The 21,371-nt window shown below is 38.0% G+C and overlaps 1 long non-coding RNA gene and 2 pseudogenes across 1 annotated transcript in view; 1 reads left to right on the top strand and 2 right to left on the bottom strand.

The window, feature by feature from the left end:
- The window catches only part of LOC147830586 (uncharacterized), an 80,862-nt gene that overhangs the window by 47,134 nt on the left and 12,357 nt on the right, over positions 1 to 21,371 (top strand). Inside the window, exon 3 of the long non-coding RNA XR_015450405.1 lies at positions 18,746 to 18,826. This is a non-coding gene — a long non-coding RNA (uncharacterized LOC147830586). The remainder of the gene's footprint in view (positions 1 to 18,745; positions 18,827 to 21,371) is intronic.
- On the bottom strand, positions 3,331 to 4,773 carry LOC101718638 (lupus La protein homolog; annotated as a pseudogene).
- Positions 6,474 to 6,791, bottom strand: LOC101718282 (large ribosomal subunit protein eL36 pseudogene; annotated as a pseudogene).

Below are 21,371 nucleotides of genomic sequence, written 5' to 3'. Positions count from 1 at the left end.
CAAGAAGATCATACACTCTGATTAAGTCAGATTTATCCCAGGGATGCAAGGATGGTTCAACATTCGTAAATCAATAAATGTAATACACTATATTAACAGAGTCAAGGACAAAAAGCATATGATCATCTCAAAAGATGCAGAAAAGGCATTCAACAAAATCCAACACCCATTCATGATAAAAATGCTACAGAAAATTGGAATAGAAGGTCTTTATCTCAACCTGATTAAGGCTATCTATGAAAAACCAACAGCCAACATCATACTAAATGGTCAAGAACTGAAAACTTTCATGCTAAAATCAGGAACAAGACAAGGATACCCACTATCACCACTCCTGTTCAATATTGTTCTGGAAACACTAGCCATAGCAATTAGAAAGGAGAAAGAAATAAAAGGATTAAAGATAGGAAAGGAAGAAGTGAAACTGTCATTATTTGCTGATGATATGATACTTTACAGAGAAGACCCAAAAAACTTGGTCAAAAGCCTTCTAGACCTAATTGAAAGATTCAGTAGAGTAGCTGGATATAAAGTCAACCCATTGAGAGAGAAATTTGGAAAATAATTCCTTTTACAATAGTATCTAAAAAAATGAAATATCTAGGAATCAACCTGACAAAGGAAGCAAAAGACCTCTACCCTGAAAACTACAGCACTCTGAAGAAGGAGATCGAAGAGGATATAAGAAAATGGAAAGATATCCCTTGTTCCTGGTTAGGAAGAATCAATATAGTGAAAATGGCCATACTTCCAAAACTACTATATAGATTTAATGCAATACTGATTGAAATTCCAACAATATACTTCACAGAACTAGAGAAAACAATCCAAAAATTCATTTGGAACCAGAAGATATGGAGAATAGCAAAAGCAATTCTGGGCAACAGAGACATGGCTGGGGGTATCACAATCCCCAACTTGCAACTATACTACAAAGCTACTGTGATAAAAACAGCATGGTACTGGCAAAGAAACAGACCTGAGGATCAGTGGAATAGATTAGAAGATGCAGAAACAACTCCAGACATACTCGGCCACCTCATCTTTGACAAAGGAGCCAATCACCCTCATTGGAGAAAAGATAGCCTGTTCAATAAATGGTGTTGGAAAAATTGGATTTCAACCTGCCAAAGATTAAAACTAGACCCATACCTATCACCGTGCACTAAACTAAGATTGAAGTGGATTAAAGAGCTAAATACCAAGACAGAAACAGTAAACTTGCTGGAAGATCAGTTAGGTAGAACTCTCAATGACATTGGCGTAGGAAAAGACTTTATGAACAAAACTTCAGTAGCATGGGAACTAGCACAAAGAATCAACAGCTGGGACTTCATCTTATTAAAAAGCTTTGGCACTGCAAGAGAAACTACCAACAGAGCTAAGAGACAACCTATAATATGGGAAGAAATTTTTAGCAGCTGTACCTCAGACAAAGGTCTACTATCTAGAATATATAAAGAATTGAAAAAAAATCAGACCCCCCAAATTCGAAGACCCAATTCAAAAATGGGCATCTGAAATGAACAGACATTTCTCAGACAAAGAAGTAAAAACAGCAAATAAATATATGAAAAAATGTTCAACATCACTGGTCATTCGAGAGATGCAGATGAAAAGAACACTGAGATTCTACCTCACCCCAGAAAGAATGGCTGCTATCAAGAAATCAACCAATAACAAATGCTGGCAGGGATGTGAAGAGAAAGGAACCCTTCTCCATTGTTGGTGGGAGTGCAGACTGGTGTAACTGCTGTGGAAATCCGTATGGAGATACCTCAAAGAATTAGGTCTCGAGGTCCCATTTGACCCAGCTATTCCCCTACTGGATATCTTCCCCAAAGAATTAAAAGAATCATACCACAGTGATATATGTGCACCTATGTTTATAGCAGCACAATTTGTAATAGCTAAGGATTGGAAACAGCCCAAGTGCCCATCAACTGGAAACTGGATAAAGAAGATGTGATTTTTTAATAAAATGGAGTACTACTCAGCCATAAAGAATGAGAAACTAGAGTCATTTATAACTAAATGGATGCATATTGAGGCTGTACTCTTAAGTGAAATAAATAGGACACACATGTGTAAATACCGAATAGTATCTCTAGTGTGAGAAACTGAAAGTGAATTTAAGGATGAAAATGATTAAAACTAATAATTGATACTTTGAAATAGGAAAAGGTCCAAAGGTGGAGGGGTAGCGGGAGGGGAAGGGGAAAGGGAAGGAAAAATTATGAGAAAGAAAAAAATAGAAACAAATTCTAAGTAAATAGGGAAGGGTGGCGGGGGTGAAGGGCACATAGGTAATGGGGAAAAACATAAGAACTAAGATACATCATGTTCAGGTACAAACACCCAATGATAAATATAAATGTATACCTAAAATGTACCAATTAATATATAAATAGAAATAAAATAAAGACAAATTAACAAAGCATATGTTGAAGTTAAGGGTCATTCTGAGAAACAGACTAGGATAAATATTTTCAATATACATAACAGGAAATGTGTCAACATATAATAATAAGCTCCTACAAACCAGAGCTATAAATGGCAAACAACTTGATAAAAATATATAGAAAAAGAAAGATTGGGCAGTTCACAAAGGAAGAAAAAATGATGTTCAAAACAGTTGTGAAAATATACAAAATTGTATTTAGAAAAATAATAATTAAAATAAAGTGTTCATCCATTAAAATGTTAAAAATCCAAAAGCTTGGGCCAGGGATTTAGCTCAGTGGCACTGCACCTACCTCAGAAACACAAGGTTCTGAGTTCAGTCCCTGGTACCAAACAGACAAACATCCAAAAGTTTGATGATACCAGGCCTTTACAAACAATTGATAATTAAAAGCCTAGTTAATAAATTATCATATATATTTCTATGCAATAATATACAGTGTTTACAAAGAATTGGGTAGAACACTGTATTTACAGGGGAGGCTCTCTGGGATGTGCTGCTAAAATGAAGAAAGCAAGTCACAGATCTGATAGTAGAATGTGATCCCCTTTTTATTAGTGTTTATGTATGTGCATAAATCTGTGTAATAATAATAAGAGTACTGTATTCTTCAGGGCGTACAGAAAGGGATCATTCATATTTTTCTTTTTTACTTTTTATATAGTATATATTTTGTTATTTTATACTAATACATTCTCATATTTCAAAGGCAATTTAGTGGAAGAATCTTCCTTTTGATATTTGAGTCGTGAACACAAACAGAACTATACATTTAAAAAAATGTGTGTCGATAACAACAACAAAAAGACAAGTTAAAACAACAACAAAATAATTGTCCTTTTTTATGGGTGGATATTGAAGTGGACCTAATTCGTTTTTCTTTTTAAAAGCCTCCAAAGACAAAAAGCAGCTTAAAAATCTAAGATGAATAAAAAAAAAAAATTGGTTACTAAACTACTGGTCTCCAGCACCGTTTTCTGTTTTCTGTTGTTTTGATGCAGGTTCTTCCTTATATGTTTCTGGTCCAGCTGCACCATTTTTATCACATTCTCCATCACTATCAAATTTTGTTTTCTTGCCCTGAAACAGTACTTTTCCTTTAGCAGATCCAGGCTGGTCAGTTTTATTTCCTTTTCCTTTCCCTTTAAATCTGCAACCTTTTGATTTCCATTTGTTGTGGGATTCTTGTCGATCTATGATTTTTTTCAAAGCTTCTTTCTCCACCTCTCCTTCCAGTACTTCCCATGTCACTTCTTAGTTCCTTAGTTGTAGGGTACCATTGTTTCCATCTTTGGCTTTATCCAGTGCTTCCTTGGCTTTTTCTTTAAATAGAATTACTCCCTCTTTTGCTCCTCTGACAAAGTCTATCCATTTTATTTCATCATGATTTGAGAAAAGGACATGCAAATTTTCTCTACAGGTCTGATCATCTAAGTCACCTGAGAACTTCAGCAAGCATCCAATATTTTCTTCTAGAGATTTCATCTCAGCATTTTCTGCTAACTTCTGTTTTTCTTCTTGCTCTTGTTTAGCTCTTAAATTAGCTTCCACTTTATTTTGCTTTCTTTCTTCATTTTTCTTTGTAAAATAATCTACCTTAAAAAGTATTAGCAAGGGCCAGGGATTTAGCTCAGTGGTTCCAGCACCTGCCTTGCAAGCGCAAGATCCTGAGTTCAATCCCCAGTACCCCCCCCCCAAAGTATTAGCAAGTCTGTGTCTTTATACTTCTGTCCCAGAGTTTCTACCAACTTCTTAGTAGATTCATTGTTGTCAAACACAGCAAATATTGATCCCTTAAATGCTTTGTGTAATGTTCTTCTCATCTGGATATTTAGTACTTGACCTTTATCTTCTAGCCATTCTTTGATATCATCAAGGGGAGCATCCATTGGGAAGCCTTTAATATAAACAGATCTGTTTTTTCCATCATTTTTATACTCATCAGTCAATTCAGGGAGGGGCTTGTTTGGAGATCTTCTGATTTTAGTTTTATCTTCACTGATTTCCATGAGTTCTGCTTTAGATTTGCTCAATGCTTCAACTATTACAATAAAATCTGTTGTTAGGTGATTGAAACTGTTGAATTTTATCATTATTTCCAAGGGTACCCAGCCTTCATTCAGTTTGATCTGTTCCTTTAAAAATTTGTCCCATGGCAAATTGAAGTCTCCAAAATAATACTCAATTTGATGACAGATTTTGGCTGTCAGAGCAACTAGCTTTTCATTATCACCATTTTCAGCCATTGTGGCTAATCTTTAAGGCCATGGTCCCACATGTGTGCCACAGGTTCACTAACAACAATGAAGACCTCCCCACTCCTCAGTGCCGCTGGCCTAATGCACTCAAAGAAGATGGGCTGATCATTCATATTTTTAATTAAGTAATTTTGTGTGTGTGAATCTTACTCAACATGAATATATTCACATGCTAATTTAGTTATACATGTTGAAATGAGAAAAGAAATAACATTTTTCTTTCTTATTATTTATTTTACTGTTAAGATTATAAAACAGGGCCTACAGATGTAGCTCAGTGGCAGAATGCTTGCTTAGCATATGTGAGGCCCTAGGTTTGACACCCTTCACCACCACCAAAAATATAAAATGATATTTGTTTATTTAAAATGAGAAAGATTTGGAAAGAGTGAGTGTCTGGATATGCCCCCCACAAAAGGCATCATTCCATATTGATCACACTTCCTGATAGGTCAGGCTACTTTGAAGAAGCACACTCACTTGTTTCTTTGGTCTGTTAGGGACTACCTAACCACCTCTGGGCCAGAGCTGAGGGGCCTTCCATTTCCCAGCAGATGCCGGCTCTTGGCGACATTTGCTCAAAGGCAGGTTGACATCCTAATCACAGTACTTTGCCTTTAGTGGTGGCATTTCAGAAACACTGACAACCAAGAAGGAAACAGCAGGTAAGTAGTATATCACTGGCCAGAATGGGACTTGCAACTTCTCAGATTAAATTGAAACATATGACCTATTGTGAGGTTTAAACAGTGTTATCAGGCTACTTAACAGCTCATCCAGGAATATAATATGGTTGCATTGAGAAAGTAGAAACTATAATCCAAATCTTAAAATTTCCTTTTGTACAGAAGTAGGTGAGAGGATTGTGGGTATAGCTACTATGTACTAGGGTTGGTGCCTGTGCACACATTCACATGAGTACTTGCATATGTGGGTGTGAATGTGTGTGACAGCACCAATATTTTATGCTAATTTCCTTGGTAACCATCAAAATATTCCTCAGAGATACAATTTTGGCATATAAACAGCATTTCCAAAAAGAAAGAGGATGGGTAGCCATTTGGGAGATCATGGGGAAAGCAAATTCTGATTGGGTTATGATGTTTAATGAATTAGACTTTCTCTTCTGTTTATCATTCTTTTATATATCCATCCACTGAACAAATATGTTTTATTTGTTATTTGGTAAATGAAAGCCAGAAAGAAGTGTAGCAGATTATTGAGTATAGAAAGCAATTTAATTAATCTTTCATGGAACTATTTTTATAAATGGCTCCATTCTAAAAATTCTTTACATTTTAATTTAAAACCAATGTTTAAATAATTGATTCATTATGTGGCTATAATTTTGTGTTCTTGAGAGAAGTATCTTGGATTATCAAGATGTTGTCAATTTCTACATTCTATGCAAGATGTGTAGGACTGAGACAAGTGTCATAAGAGGTGTGTGTGTGTGTGTGTGCGCGCGCGCACACGCGCGTTGGGGGGATGAGGATGGGAAAGGCCAGAATTAGACCAAAAGTCAAAGTGAGAGCTTTCTTTTTTCTGTCTTTCCTTCTTTTCCTTCCTTTGTTCCTCTCTTTTTTGTCTCTTCTCCCGTGTACCTCTGCCCCCTCTCTCCCCTTCCTGCCTAGATTGTAGCCCCCTTTTCATAGCCAGTATTCTGTCATTTCTCCTTCCATCTCTGCTGTATGTATGACTATAGTGGTTTTTTTCTCTGTAAAGGTTTATTCTGCACAGAGGAGAGGGGCTCAGTCCTTCTTGGCAGCTGCTTTCCTCATGGCAGCCAGCACCTTGCTCAGCTCCTCAAACTTCCTCTTGGCTCAGCTGTGTGTCCCCATCCTTTTCTTGATGAACTTGAGGGCCCGTTTGTGCTTTGAGACCTTGAGCAGCTACATGGTACACCGTTTATAGGGGGAAAAGCCACACACTTCCTGGATCATGTCCCACACAAACTTGGTATGCTTGGTGAGGCCTCCACTGCGGTGGCTGTGCCTTGGTTTGATCACATTCTTGGTCACCTTATGGCCCTTATTGAGGTCCATGGCCATGAGGTAGCATAGAGCCATGGCTGCTGCTCTTCAGTGGCTGCTGCAGCAGAAGGATAAGTGCCACACAGAACTTTGGGATATTTGACTATAGTTTTTTTCCCCCAGGTTTTAAATAAGCTTTTAGAAAACATTTAGCAAAAGAGAAACTCTTATGAATTTCCACAGTACTTCAAATCATAATTTTTTTCTACGAATATATTCCAAACAGCTCTGATAAGGCACTCTATTGAACAGTTAGTAAAGATATGTCAATATGTCATATGAGGAATAAAAATAATTGTTTTTAAAAGAGAAAAAGATGGGTGTGGTGATACATGCCTGTAATCCCAGTACTTGAGTGGCTGAGGCAAGAGATGCACTGTGAGTTCCAGGCCAGCCTGGACTACATAGTGGGACCTTGTCCCAAAAAATCAAACAGAGAGAGAGAGAGAGAGAGAGAGAGAGAGAGAGAGAGATCTCTTTCTAAGAATATTTTTAATAGTTATCTTCCCTTAAAGAAATGAAAACATTAAAAGAAAACATAGCATTCAGTAGTCTCAGTTCTCAATTTACTTTTTCTTCAAGAAATTTTCAGTTGTGATAATAATTTTAAAAGTTTAATTCTGTGTTGTTAGTACTTTATTATTTTTTAAATCTTTGTTGCTTTGAAATAATAAAAAATGTTTGGTATGAGGAAATTTGAATTGGCAGCCAAAATGGCCTACTACCAAAGAGTCAACATTCAGATACCAAACCAGATCTGAACTAAGCAAAGCAAAGATTGTGTCTGTCTTAGCGTTTGGTGCTGCTTCCTCCAGAGGGGATGGTGCCTTGGTCAATTGTGTTAGCCCAGGACTGGCAGTTTAGGAAAAAGCAAAAGCAAAGTGAGCTCAAGTTTATTAAATTTTCTGACCTTCTTTTTCTTCTTCTGTGAAATTGACATAATAGTAGCAGTACTTTTATCTCTTAGGTATTCATAGTGTCGTGAATATAAAATAAAGAAATAATATTGAAAAATGCTATATAAATATTATTTTTTCAGGACTCAAAGGGAACAGAAGTCATTGTTCTCCAAGGTTTTGTTCTGTTATGTTTATTTCTAATTCATGGTTTGATTGCAGCAGCCATCTGTATCATTGTCTTGGTGAAACCTTGACATGTATATTAAAAATGTAAATATCCATTTTAACTGTACTAGTCGGGGTTCTCCAGAGAAACAGAACCAATAGGATATATAGACATACTTATGACATGTAATTTGTTTTGAGAACTGGCCTATGTGATTATGGAAGCTGAGAAGTTTTGTGATAAGCTGTCTAGAAGCTGGAGGACCAGGAAAGCCAGTGGTGTAATTCAGTTTGAGTTCAGAGGCCTAGGAACCAATGAGGGCTTGGGTGCTGATGTAAGTCCTGGAATTTGAAGGCCCAAGGAATGCTAATGTTAAACATAAGGAGAACATGGTTGTCTCACCTCAGGAAGAGAGACGAAATTTACTCTTTCTCCATACATTTGCTTTGTTAGGACCCTTAAGGTATTAGAGAATGTCTACACACATCAATGAGGGTTGATCTCTTTAGTCAGTTTACTAATTCAAATGCCAATGTCTTCTATAAACATCCTCACAGATACATCTAGAAGCAATGTTTCACTGGCTGTCTGGGTATCCCTTACCTCAATCAAGTTGACACATAACATTAGCTATCATGATCCTTATCCTCAAAGAGACCCTGGAATTTGGAGTTTTAAAGGAAAGGCTATATATTAACATTCATCTTCACATTCCCATTGCAGTGCCTGGTTCTCAGCTGATGATTAATAAATAATTATAGCATGACTGGATTTGCAAGCTCATTTATGGAAGAAGCTGGTGGTCCAGACTCTTATGAAGCAGTATCAGGGAATCAAAAACACAGAGTCCAGAAGCATACTCAAAATGATCCACTCTTTTCAAGTTGAACTGAGGCCACACATAGAAGATGATTTTGGAATAACTCCTGTTTTGTCTTCTATAAATCCCTGACTCTCAGGGTTCTTAGGTTCTTCAAACATAGCTATGGGGGCCAACCACACGTTCACCACTTAACCATCCTCTTTGTACCCACATTACTAAATTCCCCTTTGGCACCTAAACTTCATATGTGCCATACCCTAAGGAGGATATGTTTGGGATGGGGCAAGGGAAAAAGAAGAAATTCTGTCATAAATAGAGGAACATACAGCACTGAGAGTATTCAGTTAGTTCTAAAATTTTGTTCTGTTTACAACAAAAAACTGGAGTTTTTTCAGAGGAAAAATAATTTTCACTGGAAGGTGAAGTTATCAGCACTATCAAGGTTGGAAGAAGGATCTTCCTTGGGAGCTGAAAGTAAAGAGAATGAATAGTAGAACTTACAGTGAATAATGTGTAAAAGTAGGCAGAATTTCAGACTCATTGGTCGGGAATGAGCTGTCAGGGAGCAGTGAACAACTGAAGAAACCACAGGGAAAGCCCATTCTAAGATGGCCAGTGGCTGAGCTCCCTGGTGAAATTCTTCCCGAAGAGCACTCATGTCAGCACAAATGGGGTAACCACCTCATAACTGAACTCTTTTCTCTTAGTCTCTCTGAATCTGAGTTTTTAAACTATAAAATAGTGTAGTAAAAATTGATAATATCTCAGCCTATTTTATGGGATTACTGTGAATAAAAAAGAACAAAAAGAAGTGACTCAAAGAGTCAAGTGTTTATCTTAGATGAGCCAACAGACCCCATACAGAAAGGAATTATGGGTTAAAAGTCAGAATTACTACTTATTTGTAGACCATGTACCAAAATATTTTTTTATTGAAAACTGAATCAAAGTGTTTAAAAATAGTATTCATTGTGAGTCCCTTCAATCTAAGAGTAGAGTTTAATACAAATGCAAAACAAACCCAGATCTTCAAAGGCTTCAGATCAGCCTTACTGAATTGATAGAATACTTGATTCAGGTCTCAGCCCTTGGCTCATGATGAAGCACCCTTTTAGACACTCATTGTCATCTCTGTCAGTGCTTGGAACTCTCTCACGAGTGCAGCTGAGGGAAGCCTCTCTCAGGGCTGCTACCCTCCTCAACACAGGAGATGATCATTAGTGTTCAGGAAGGAGGGCTGGGACACACTCGAGCTACAGAGATCCTTCATCCCCCTAGCCACTGCTGTCCTTGCCAGTCAGCTCCTGACCTGGAGAATTTGAAATTCTCTCAGCTGGCTCCTTGGCTTTGACATTTAACCACAGTGGCTTATACTACAATCCAGTCACCTTTTATCTGGCTTAAGCAAGGCTACTCCTCCTCACTAAGTTCTCCCTATGTGCTTCCTCAAATGACCAGTTTTGGAATGAAGTTAGCTCTGGACTCTGAGTACAAACCCAGCTTTCAGTTATGGTCTGTAATGAGAGGAGGGGTTCTGCCTCAGCATTAAAGAGATGAAAACAAATCTGACTTGGGAAAAATGAGATCCAGAATGTGGTGGGGATAGAGAGCCAGATGGGGCAAGAGGCCTATCAAGAGGAACTGGTTAGGAAGGGAAAGAGGGATGGCAGTAATTGTGACAGGAATGGGTTAGGTGGCAAGGAAGTAGATAAAGACAATTATCTATAGACTCATAAATGTCACTGTTTTAGCTGCAGGACTTGTGATTTGCAAATGGAGGAAGACTGAGGTCAGGTTGCTGGTTCTATCAGTATTTTCAGGATTATGTAACTTGATAAGGCTTCTTGGAGGCAAGCTCAAATCAGCTGACAGAGAAAGGTAATCTCATTAACAATACAGGAACCTGGTTGGTTCTGAGATAGCAATCATTAATTCTGACATATGAGAAATGCTACCTTGCAGAGTATGGAAGAATGATGACTGAATGACTATATAACATTGTTTACTTTCTCTGTTTCAGTTTTGTGTATATGTTGGACTCAATTTAAAGAAAGTAACTCTGGGTTTATATTATGTTAAAAGAAGGGGCTATTTCCTTGGTATTTTACTGGATGGAGTCTCTGTTCTTACGTAGAATATCAGCTAATGAAGGTGACAACTTAAAATGTACTGTTAACAGTATGGATGTAGATAAAATGTAGCCAACTCTGGTTTCTATTTTTGTAAGTTATACTTTGGCAAATGAACACAGATCTCTCATGGCTGTGTTTACTCACAGGATGAAATGCAAAGTTGTTGCTAAATTAGATTAAGTAGAACACAAAAGACTCAAAATCCATAATGGAAAGAATTGATTACTAGTTAATTTATTCTTTATTTAAAAGTATTATAGAGCATGTACTGTGAATCATGCACTGGAGGTAGAGGGTAAAAAATATACAAATTCTCTGCCCCCATGGAACAAACACTCTAGTGGGATGGAGATAATACTATAGGAAAGAGTGGTTGAGAAAAATATCAGGTAGAGAGAAAGTGCTCAAGATTCTCAAAGGGTGAGCCCAGATTAGCATAAGCATCACCTGGGAACTGGTTGAAACTACAAATCCTCAGATTCTTCCTTAGACCTACTGAATCAAAAACTTTGGGGTGGGCAAGGAGATCTGTGTTTTGACAAGTTTTCCAGATGGTTCCGATGTAGGCTCAAGTTGGAGAACCACTATGCAATACATAGGAGAAATTTCCTTGTGAAGTCAAGAATCTCAGGTATCTCATTTAGATTGGGCAGAGGGGGAAGGGCTAACTGAAAGGATGAGCTATAAATCAAGATCTGAATGTCAAGAAAACCCTTATGTGCTTCCTCATGGGGGCACAGATTGGCAGCGAGCCTAAGATAGGACTGACCGTAGCATAGATGAGGAGGAGAAAAATGGTTAGTATGGCAGAACATAATCACCGAGGTGGGGAGTGTCGAATCGTGGTCAGAGATGTAGGCAGGGCTCACATGGGGGTGGACAGGTCTTCTCAAATTTAATGAGTACATGACTTATTTGGATATTCTGTTAAAACGCAGCTTCTCATTCAGTAGGTCTGGGGTTGGAATCAAGAGTCTGCATTTTAACAATAGTAACAGTAGGGGTCTTGCCACTGGCTTATGGACCACACTCAGCAGTAAGAGTTCAGGGCTTTAGAATCCTAAGATGCAATGCGGTACCAAAACTTTGTGGGTATGATATAAGTGGATTTGGGTTTGCTTTTAATTCTCTGATCTGGCTTATTGAGCTGGGACTTTGTCTCGTGAGAGGACATTGTTTATGTTAGGTGAGATTTGGGACATTTGTGCTGCTTTTGCAATTACTGAATAAGGGAAGCCATGTATAGTGGACCCTTGACTTATGAACTTGATTGGTTCCTGAGAGTTGGGTGTAAGTCAGTACAGCTGACAGCTGTGTGTTTACCTGGGTACATGCTAGAGATAACAAGAGGCAGATGAACCTTTCATTAACCTAATCAACCCAAGCTGTTCATATGTCAGGCCAGTCATAACTTGAGGGTCCACTGTAGTTGAATGCTTAGAGTCAGAAACTGGCCAGGTGTGGCTCATTGGGCCTCCAGAGGAACAAAAGAGAGAGGCTTGGTTATTTAAAAACACAGCTCTTCTATCATCTTCTACCCAGGTCCTGTGCTCTTGGGATTCCTCGACTGACCAGCAGAACTTCTCTTTGTTGCTTTCTTTTGTTTAGGTGTTCTCTCCCCATTCAACTCCTGCCTCACTTGGCATCTAATCTCTAGGTCTCTCCAAAGTCCTAGCTTTCTGTTGGTGACCAGGCTGTGCATGTTTGGGTTTGCTCTCCATCTGTCATCTCCCTCTCAGCTATCAAGCCCTTGAAATCAGTTGAGGGACATTCCTTACTGGGGCCCAGGCTGTGAACCTTCAGACTAGGACCTGTCCCCAAACTCACAATCCACCTTAATTATTTTGAACTTACTGTGGGAGTCCCTTTTGTTTTTAGTGTCCTCATATATTCTGTTAGGTTCAGTGTCCTACTGGTCCATCTCATGGTGTCTGACAACCAGATGCCCTGATCTCTAGTGTCTTCAGATGGCATGTCACCCTGCATATGCATGGTCTTTCCCATCCATAATCCCAGGAAAACCCTCTTTTGAGAGTTGGTCATACCTGTGAGGAGTTTCTGCTCCTTAGCTCTCTGCTGGGCTGCCTGAACCCAAGTCCTTTGCCCTTGCTCTGTGGTCCTATTGTGGACTCAGAGCAGCAAGCACCCACTGAGACACCTTTGCCACATTTCTTATTTCCCTTTCCCATCCATTAAACACTTACCGAGGATGTTCTATGTGCTAGGAGCTGTACAAGATCCAGGGGTATAAGGATGAATAAACTGAGTCCCTGTCTTCTAGAACCTCACTGTGTAGGGGAATGATAGAAAGTCAAATGATTAGAACATGGCATCAGAAAGGCCAGATGAGAGAAAAACAGAAGATGGATGGACACTGGCAGACAGATATCCTTGTTGATGGAGGGAACAGAGGCTTCACTGGGTTTTGGCATTTGAGTTGGGTTTTAAAGGATCATCAGGAATGGGCAAATTGCTGACATTTGGGATTTATGGATGAGGAGGGATGGAAAGGATGCCAGAAATTACATTTTGGTTGACTTAATAATGAGCCATCTAGTGTGTGAGAGGACAATGTCATAGATCATTTAAATTCATATCATCTTTGCCTTGAGGCTTAAACACTGGGGTATTTTTATAGTCTTACTACCTTGTATTTAAGCATATAAATACAGTACTCAAGAAAAAAAAAGCACCAAGATTCTTCTGTTTAGAATCAGGCCAAGAAAGAGAAGGGGAGAGAGACACAGACAGAAGGGAGGAGGGAAGGAAGGAGGGAGCGAGGGAGGGAGGGAGATGCTGAGAGAGACTGAGATTTTCTGTGAATCTATAGTTTTTGAACCTGAGATATTATATGTTCTGTCTCTGAAAAGCTGAGAAATTTTATATTTTCACTCTCATATTATGTGGAATTTATGTGCTACATACCAAATAATAATAACAGTAAATATACTATCCTCAGAAAGATGCTTTGTTCCTGTAGCTGGCGAAAAAATTAGCTCGCTAACACTTCACCCCCCAATTATGCTGTTCTTTCACTGGAGCGCTGCTCATCAAGATAACTGACAGCTTCAATTGTTATTTGTAAAAAGTTGACATCCAGGCCTGGCATCCTGCCTGCAGAATTGCATAGGCTGAGGATGAATGGTAAGTTAATGAGCCCATCTACCCTCAACCCCCAGCATGAGGTATAGTAAACAGCATCTGGCTTAGTAACATAGACAGCAAACATTGTAACTCTGGGGAAGATGCAGTTATCACATCCCTACCTGGATGGAAAATTAAGATGGAGAATTCTCAGCTTATTGGTCAAAGGAACATATGTCTCATCATAGAGCATCATCTCCTTGTGGACATGGTTCTTGTTTTGTCCTTTTTAATGTTCCTGGCTCCTCTAATACAATCTGGCCTATAGTAGGTGCTTCCAAAAATATTAGCTTAATTGAGCTAAGTTTTATTGGCCTCTGGATGGAAGCATGATCTTATGTCTTCCTAGCTGCTGGACCTCCTAGAAAAGAGTTTGCTTAGCTGAGTATTCCATTCTACATGCATGGACTCGTTATAGGAATATTGGAGTGCCCCTGTTTCTTTCCATCCACTCATTTTATTCCCTTCTCAGAGACTTCAGGTTCCCCTGCATTTTTGACTGTCTTTCTAGTTAAAGAAAGACATGAAACTACTAGTAGTCTTTACCAGTCTTTCCTTAGAGCTACCTCTTTTCTGGAATAGTTCTTTGGTAACTGAAATGTGACATTAAAAAGAGACAGATAGAGGGCCGGGGATTTAGCTCAGTGGCACTGAGGCTGCCTTGAAAGTGCAAGGTCCTGAGTTTGATCCCTGGTACCAAAAAAACAAAAACAAAAAATGAGACAGATAAAGCTGGATGTGGTAGTGTATGCCTGTAACCCCAGCTTTTCTGGAGGCTAAGGCAAGAGGATTGCAAGTTCGAAGCCAACTTGGGCAACTTAGAGAGACCTTGACTCAAAAATTTAAAATAAAATACAATAAAAGGGGCTGAGGATGTAGTTCAGTGATAGAGCACTTGCCTGGCATACACAAGCCCTGGGCTTAATCTTCAGTACTGCAAATAAAGATGAGACAGACAGAGATATGCCATACCATAGTTAAAGGCCTGTTTTTCCTGGGGTCTGAACCTGACTGAAGTAAATGTGGTTAAAATTAAAAACAAGATTTTATGTAAGCTCTTTGCCCCAATTAGTAGGGTTAGTAGGTCTGAGGGATCAAGCTTACACTCAGAGAGCCTCTTAAATGTCTATGATCATAAATGAGGGGCTGGAATTGTTTGAATCATGTGTTCAAACTGTGTTTTTATAAATGGTGTATTTGAAGTTGTTTGGCCACAAGAAACACATACTTATGAAGGCTTACAAAAATAGGATTTCATTTTTCTTACACAAGGAAGTCTGGACATGTTGATGCAATGGCTCAAAATGTCAGGACCCATTGTTGCTACAGTTTGTTCCATTACTTATTGCTTTTACCTCCAGGACACCGTTCCTTCTGTTAAGGCCTAAACTCAGCCTTTTTCTGTTGCTTATGGCTTTGTGGTTGCAAGAAGGTAGCCAGATCTTCCTTATGGCCAGTTTAAGGGAGGAAGGTAGGGGTGATGGTGTAGGCTACATTTGTCTCTTTTATAGGAAAGAATTTTTCCAGAGGTTGCCCACATGGCTTCCTCTTATATCTCTTTAGCCAGAACTGGATTCAGAGGGCTACCCCAGGCATAGAGGAGCAGATAGAGACTGGATATGCTGCTGCCATGGACAACTTTGAGGGACTGTTAGTAAGAAAGAGGGGGAAGGACACTGGCAGGCAATGAATGGTGAAGCATTTGTCCAACACTGTTGGACAAAATATTTTAGTGGTAGCTGAATGTTCACATGTTATGAATAAGAAAGTGCTAGATTATGTTAATTGTCATACCCAGTGTCCTGGCAGAATTTAAAGCAGAGGGGGATTGCCTGGCTTTGACCACACTGGGCAACTGTGATAGTCAGGTATGGTCATCCTAATGGGATCTAACAGCATTTTTACATATTATAATTCTAACACCTAATAGCATGGAGATATGCGGTAGATTTTTAGTATTCATCCCGAGGCTTTCAAGAATTCCCCAGATTCATCAGCAGCACTGCAGTGAGCAACAAACTCACATCAAGATGCAGGTACTGGCTCATTTACTGCCCTAGTGACTATTTCTCCACATACCATCTCACAGTGGAGGTGACTCAAATTAGTACCTTAGCAAAATTATACATTGCTATATGTCATGTTCCTCCAAGATCTCTCACAAATCATCAAAATCATGAGTGTTAAATTTAAAATGGGAAAATGCCTACTGTGCATTCTTTAGAATGCTTTCTTGTCATCAGCAAAAATATCTGAGCACAATGACAACAAAAGTTTTCAGTATTTAAGAAAATACTGAAGTGGCTGCATTATTTCTAGTATCATATTAAAAAGAAGTAAGGGGGCATCCTCCTCTTTTCCCCATTGCCCTCTGATATGGTTCCACTTGAAGGATGACCAGGTTGAAGGCTGAGCTCCCTTTGTTTTCAGCTTGAATTTCTCCAGGTACAGTGGCTTAGCATCAGTCCTGTTTAACATAAGTGACTCTAGGGTGGCTGGCTTCGGACATTCATAGAGGGGTTGGTCGATAAATCAAAAAGAGAAGCAGAGTAAGGAGATTGATCTGGATTTGAATAAAGGGAGGTGGTCAGGCTCAGGGGAAGGGCTAGAATTGGGTGTAGGACCCCTTTTCCTCTTAGACTTCACCATCTCATTGTCCTATTTGTACTCCCTCCCTTTTTAAAAAATCTTTCTTCATGAATTCCAGAAAAGGAGTATGCTGAGGTAGCTGTGGCACATAGATCTATATCCATACCCATACTTGAACCTCTACTTATACCTATTCCTCTCTTTTTATCTATTGATTTTAGACTAATAAAATTGCAAATGTATTTGTACTTAGCAAAATAAGGTTCATCTAAATACGGTATGAGGGACTAGAACCCAGTATTGCAAGCTCAGATTTTATTGTCTAATGTGAGATATACAACAATTCTGTAAGACTGGAAGATCATGCATTAATTGAAGCACTTCCCTGATTTGGTAAATAAAATTTCTAAAAGTCTAGCCTATGAAACTTCAACAAGGTTACACGTAACTTCTGTTATCAGACAGATGAGAAACTTCTAATATCTCTAATTATACCTTGCTTTTTAGGCATCACACTGGATGATTCATATATTTCATACAAGTTTTTGTATTTTGTTCTTTCCCTTAATAACAGAGCACAAGGTTGACCAGCTTGAAGTCAATGAGCATCTGATTGAGGCTAATGACTTATCACCTTCCACAACCTAATGATTTCTATCTTTGTCTCAACTGTATTGAGATAATGGGATCTATGTTTCTTATCTTGGGTATCATCACATTTGGTATTTTTCCCCTCAACTCAGTTTTGCAACTTAATAAGAACAAAATGCAATAAAATTCATAAAATTACACGAACACTGCTTTATTGTCAAAAATAGGGGTGTGACTAAAACAAAAGTATTGGTTGGCTAACAATCCCAACCATCTACAGATGTAAAATGAAATAGCCAACCATCTACAGATGTAAAACAGTTCTTATTTATTTTATCTATAAAGTATAAATCTATAAGGTATATCTATGAAGTATCAGTGTGTGGGTTGCTTGGAAGTTGAAGGTGTGAAGATGAAACATTTCGTATCATAGTTTAATGCCTGAGCTTCAATCATAAAATGTGTGTCCAAAATCTGAGACCAGAACTCCTAACTCCAAATTAGTATTCATTAATTCATTCAGCAAATATTTATTGAACAGCTACTCACTCTTACATACAACATACTGTTTTAGGTGGCAGTACTCTCTTTGGTCTGATCCTGAGCTAAAGCCTTTAGTGACAACCCTCTGCCTGATTTCAGCTTGTGTTTCAGCTTTATAACCCATCTAGTTAGCTCTATGGCTTTGTGTCTCGTGGTTTCTAAAGTGGAGCTGCTTTTGGAAGAGGCTTTCTGGTTGTGACATCTGCCCACTTGGATTCCTTCTTTGAGAGTAGGAGGCAGGCTGTTTCAGAGTCTAAGCATCTCTGTTAATGTGGCCACGTTATCCTGCAGTGTGGACAAGAAGCCTCGGAAGACACTCTATTGATTGATAAAGGCAAATTCATACAGAATCTGCATCCAAATTTAGCACCCTCAAGAGATAGCCAAACAGTGAAGGAAATTCTTTCCTACCCTCCTTCCTATACTTCCATGGAATAGGTAATGGTCCAGTAGGGAAAAAACCCCCACTTTATCATTTGTGCAAAGGCATAGAATATGAATTTGCTCTGTAAGGAGACTCACAGGTTGGGATTTTAGAAACAGGCATCAAAACAGAGTTTTGTATACAGGATATTTATTAGAAATGTGTAGGAAAAAGTTGAACTGTGATGTAGGCCTGGCTCCCCCAGGAGCTCTGGGCATATATTACCCATCTGAGTTGACCCTTATTTGGCTGCAATGGGTGGACATTTACACCACACCTATATCAGTCACTGAACATGAGGTACCCCAGAAATAATGAAACGTTGGGCAAAGTAGCTTTGTAAATAAGGCAGGTCCTCATGGAGTTGCTTGTAGACCAATAAGTCATTCTTTAGAAGAGCTATGGCAGTTCATTTTGTCTGATAAAAATTCTTAGCATTCTAGGAATAGAGGAGAACTTCCTCAGCTTGATAAAGAACAACTACCAAAACCTACAGCTCACTTCATACTTAATAGTGAGAAACTAGGTGCTTTTCTTCTAAAGACAAAAATGTTCTTTCTCATTATCTCTGTTCAGGGTTGTGCTGGAGGTCCTTGTTAGTGCAGTAGGACAAGAAAAAGAAATGAAATGTGTTCATATGGGAAGGAAAGTACTGTAATTAAACTCTGTTTGTTCTCAGGTGATATGATGTCTATCTACAAAATCACAAAGAATCTACCAAATTCCTATAAATTATTGTATCAAGATCATAGAATACAAGGTAATATGTAACAGTCAAATGCTTTATTGTGTACCAGAAATGGAAAATTGGAATTTGGAATTGAAAAAGAGCATTTACAATAGCATTTCCAAAATGAAATACCTAAATATGTGTCTAACAGAAATTTATGGAATCTATATATGGGAAACTATAAAGCTGATGTAAGAAATCAAAGATCCAAATAAATTGGTAGATATCCTATTCTCGTGGGTTGAAAAATTCACTATTGTTAATGTGTTAATTCTGCCCTTCTTGATCTATAGATTCAATTCAATCCTTATCAAAATCCCAACAAGCTCTTTTGTAAATATTGGGAAACATAATGAAGTTTACATGAAAAGGCAACAGATCCAGAATAGCCAACACAAGATTGAAAGAGAAAAACAAAGTCAGAGGACTGACTGTTCAACTTTAAGACTTACTATAAAGCTACAGTAATCAAGAAGGAGTGGTGTTAGTGAAAGTATAGACAAATAGATCAAAGAAACCACATTTGGAATCCACACAAATATAGTGCATCAACTTTTGACTGGAGAGTAAAGGCAGTGTAATGGAAACAGGATAGAATCTCCAACAAATGGTGCTCCTGGGTGTCCCTAGGCAAAGTAAAACAAACAAAACAAGCAAAAAGTCAATCTAGATGCAGACCTTAAACTTCTCATAAAAATTAAGTCAATGGGTCATAGATCTAAATGTAAACCACAAAACCATAAAGCTTCTAGAAGATAATATAGGGAGAAAACCCTGACATTGATTTAGCAGTGAGTTTTTAGGTAAGATGAAAAGCATGAACCATGAGAGGAAAACATTGGTGAGTTGGACTTTAATAAAATGAAGTCTACAAAGGCAGATTTTAGACACAAGAGAAAAGATAAACCACAAATTGAGAGAAAATATTTGCAAACACATGTCTTAAAAAGGGTTTGTTTATAAAATATATACAGAAAACTTAGAATTCAGCAGTAAGAAAACAAACAACCCAGTTTAAAAGTGAGCAAAAGATCTGAACAGGAACCTCACTAAAGAAGATGTATATATAGATGGCATGTTAGTGTATGAAAAATTGCTAAACATAATTTGTCATCAGGGAATTGCAAAGGAAGACAAGATACCTCTACACATCTAATATAGTGCTGTTTCTTACAAAGTTAACCACAGACTTATCATATAGTCTAGCAGCACACTCGTAGTTATTTCTCCAACTGATTTGAAAACAATGTCTGCCCAAAAGTTTTCACATAAATGTTTATAGCAGCTCTATTCATAATCACCCCAAACTTGAAGAAACTAAAATGTCCTTCAATACATGAATGGATAAACTATAGTCTAACTATTCAGTGGAATGTTATTCATTGAGAAATTGAAGTGAACCATCAAGCCATAAGAAGACATAGATGACTCTAAAGTGCATATTGATAAGGAAGCCAGTTTAAAACAATATATTGCTTGGTTTCAACATATGACATTTGGGAAAAGGCAAAACTGTTCAGACAATAAAAAGATAAGTGGTTGCTATAGATTTGAGAGAGCACAGGAAGGGCTGAATAGGTGAAACGGGAATTTTTAGAACAGTGAAACTACTCTGAACACTATTATAATTTGACAAATGATATGATGTATTTGTCAAAATCCATTGAACTCCACCACCCAAAGAGCCATTTCCTTCTTCCCAAAAAAGTGAAAGACATCATATTACAGTGATATATACATACCAATGTTACTAGCAGCACAATTCATAATAGCTAAATCTTGAAAGTAGCCTATATGTCTATCAACAGATGAATGGATAAGGAAAATGTGTTATCTATGCATAATGGAATACTACTCAGGATAAATTCAAGACATTTGTAGGAAAATGGATGTACCTTAAAAATATAATGTTAAGTAAAATAAATTGGACACACAACCTTAAATACCTTGTGATTTCTCTCATTTAAGTAATCTAAAGTACAAATAAAGAGCAAAATAAAAGATTGTTAAAAAGAAACAAGGAAATAGATCTTATGCAAATGAGAAGGGAATCAAGAGAACAAGGGTGGGGGAAGGGGAGAGATGAAGCAGACTTAAAAGATTTAAGATGTGTCATGTACATGTACCAACTACTCACAAGGAATGTAATCCTTATGTATTGCAAACATGAACTAAAATAATAATGATAATAATAATATTATTAATAATGATTAAATTGGAGGTAGGGGATCCAGACATGAAGGGAGGGAGGAGGGAGGTGAGGGGAAGGGGAATAAAAAGAATAAAGGTATGTTAAGTACTTGAACCTACTTCCTAAGATAAATGTAACTTCATGTATAGCAAACATGTACTGTTAAAAAAAAGTTAGGGGAATCCTGGGATAGAATTCAGACTAACTAAACAGCCCAACTTTATTACACATATATGAAATAGCCTCATTGAATGGAAGGTAGGCATGGAAAGAGAACGACCTAAGTAACTTTGGACATATTGGTAATTGTAAAATTAAAGGCAAAAGAAGCTGTCCATAAGCATTTTATTCTAATTAGTACAGTTGTATCTCATGGCAAAGCGG

This window comes from Heterocephalus glaber, unplaced genomic scaffold, assembly GCF_053883595.1.
Source record: "Heterocephalus glaber isolate CG9 unplaced genomic scaffold, H.glaber_assembly_v1.0 deba00000071, whole genome shotgun sequence".
In the NCBI taxonomy this organism is placed as follows: domain Eukaryota; kingdom Metazoa; phylum Chordata; class Mammalia; order Rodentia; family Bathyergidae; genus Heterocephalus; species Heterocephalus glaber.
Note: the sequence above shows the minus strand (reverse complement) of the source record. Positions and strands in the feature narration are given on the sequence as shown.